The sequence below is a fragment of the Pteropus medius genome, unplaced genomic scaffold (assembly GCF_902729225.1).
Source record: "Pteropus medius unplaced genomic scaffold, Ma_sr-lr_union100, whole genome shotgun sequence".
Classification (NCBI taxonomy): Eukaryota; Metazoa; Chordata; class Mammalia; order Chiroptera; family Pteropodidae; genus Pteropus; species Pteropus medius.
Window position 1 is genome coordinate 3,620,330 of NW_024350325.1, and position 2,655 is coordinate 3,622,984.

Genomic DNA, 2,655 nt, shown 5'->3' on the forward strand with positions numbered 1-2,655 from the left:
TCTTTCCCACCTTAAATAATTCAGGGATTTAATGTAGTTCATAACCCTTTCATCACCATTGATCCTCCCCTCTGGTTCCTCTTTGAGGTCTCAGTATTTCTCTTAAAAGAGAAGTTGAAGAAAATACTGCCTAAGAGTTTCTATATGTTAACTTATTTCTGTGAAAACCGAAAGCTGGCAGATTGTCATATAAAATATTGCATATACATTTATCATTATGGAATTCTTCTGGAAAAAAATCACAATTTGAGATTTTATCTTTCATCTGTATCTTCAAAATATCACTTAAGGCTTCAATGAAAAGAGAGAAGCCTGGAAGGGAGTAAAAGTAAAACTGAGAGAATTATTTGGCATGATATTCCTTTTGTCCAAGTGAGAGATGATAGTAGTTTGGACGAAAATGTTGTAAGTGATAGGAAAAGTGGGTGCATTTGAGAGATGAATAAAATTGATCACACTTAGGAACAGATTGTATATGGAGTAAGAGAGAGGAGGTCATGAAATGGCTGGTGGTGAGAGTGGTGGTTAGAAGAGTTGTTCTAGGTCTGATGCAAATGACATAGCCATAATGTGGGTGTCCACTGGTCTATGCTTGACCACTGGATCCTTGATTTGGAGATAGCATTTTAATTTTATTTCTCTTTTGGGGGTTGGAAGATTTAGTTTCATATTAATTCCCTCTGTTTTCTTCTCCTTAGTTTCTAATTGCTCTAATGACAAATTGATACTTAAGATTATGTTTTAAAAATTTGAGAACATGCTTAACTTTTTTTTTTTTAATGCCTACAGCATCTGGTATTCCAAAGTGGTCTCCCATCCAAGTACTAACCAGGCCTGACTCTGCTCAGCTTCCAAAATCAGACGAGATCAGGTATATGCAGGGTGGTACGGCCATAGACCATGTTTAACTTTTAAGATATTTTTTAGTGTAGGTATTTTGGACTTAATGAGACAATTTGGGAAGTGACTGAATCAACAGATATAAAAGCTTGAATTGTGTCCCAGTGTTCAAGTCGTAAATAGTCTACCCAGTATAATTTGAATGTGTTTTCATTGTTTTAGATTGGTCAAACTAATACAAATGGGTGATGTGAGGGTATTATAACTTAAAGAACTAGAAAGGTGGACCCAATAATTCAAATCTGGATCTTTAAACACCGATCTAAACCTCCTTGAAGTAAATACTGGCTGGACTGCTGACTTACTGCTGACTTTCAGTTTCTGCTATGACCTTATAAAATCTATGTATTTTTGCTTCCTGTTTGCATCTGTCGATCATCTTTATCACCTTACTTCCCAGTAGGGAAGGATTTACTTCTGTTGCTGTATTACTCTTTTGCAACTTAAATTGTTTTGCCTTTAAGTTTCTTGTAATTCTTCCATTTCTCAACCTCAAAAGCATTACTTAACATATAGCGACAGTCGTTTTAAAAATCAAACTATATGTGTAAAGGTCAAAGAACAATAAATGCTGTTCTGCAATTTTGTGTGTATGCTATGTATATTTTCATATATGATAACATGTATCCATTTCAATAAATGTATGCTGATTTCTCTATAAAAAAACAAAACAAAACACTGAATTTCTAATGTCTGAAAATAGCCCTTAAGAAATAGCCACCTTAGAATTGATGTGGAAACAGCAGGCTGACCAAGAACAAGACTAACCGAAGAAAGTACCAGGGAGGGCCAGGACCACGCTGGAAAGCCTAACTGATGGCTCTCAGCAAATGAGCCATAACATGTCCTATAATTTATATTTCACATATGGGCAGGGACTGTATTAGTTATGCTTACCTTTTGCGTCTTGAATGAAGAGTAAGCTCTTATATTTATCTTTGAAACTTCCATTTATGTTGAATTACCTAGTAAGCAACTCAATAGTTATTTTTGATTTATTTAAATAGCACATTTATGATTTGTATTTATAAAAAAAGGATACCATTGGTAATTCCTATTATTTATTTTTGAGGATGTTGGTGATAACAATTCCCTATGATCAGTTAATAAGTACTATAAATAATTAGCAGTATATTATTTTCTAGAACTAGCAATTTTCTGTTGTAGATCAGATCAGAGTGACTTCCTTTCAATGCTTTCCCATTGCTCTGAGAAGAAAGATCACCTCGAACATGATATGTGGATCTACTCCATCAGTCTCTCCAGCCTCAAGCCCTACCAGTTTCCCCTTTGCTCCATACACCGAGCCACACCTGTTTTCCTTCGTTCCTTCACGACGCTAAGCTTTTTATCCCTTTAACTCCAGACCTTTTTATTTGCATTTGCTCTTCCTGCAATCCTCTATTTCTCTGCGCCACCACTGTTGCCTTGCTCACTCCATTCCTTCTTCAGAGAACAACTCTAAGCATTCTCTGTCCATCCAATTAAGTCTGGTTCTCCCTCTTTTCTCAACACCTGAACTTTTCCTTTAATATTACTCACTACAGCCTATAACCATATACTCACATATATGATTATCTAATTCATATCTCTTTCCCTTGCTAAATTAAATGTTCATAGAGTTTAGGACTGTTTTGCTAAGCATATCTCTAATGACCAGTATAGGGTCTGCCACAAAATAGATTCTCCAAAAATATTTATTGAACAAATTAATACAATAAAACTGCAACCAGTGAAATTGAAAAAGTCATGAAT

General features: G+C 35.1%; 1 pseudogene; it reads right to left on the reverse strand.

Moving 5' to 3' along the window:
* Positions 1-780: 780 nt before the first annotated feature.
* LOC120583905 (uncharacterized) lies at positions 781-899 on the reverse strand (annotated as a pseudogene).
* Between the last annotated feature and the right edge of the window lie 1,756 nt (positions 900-2,655).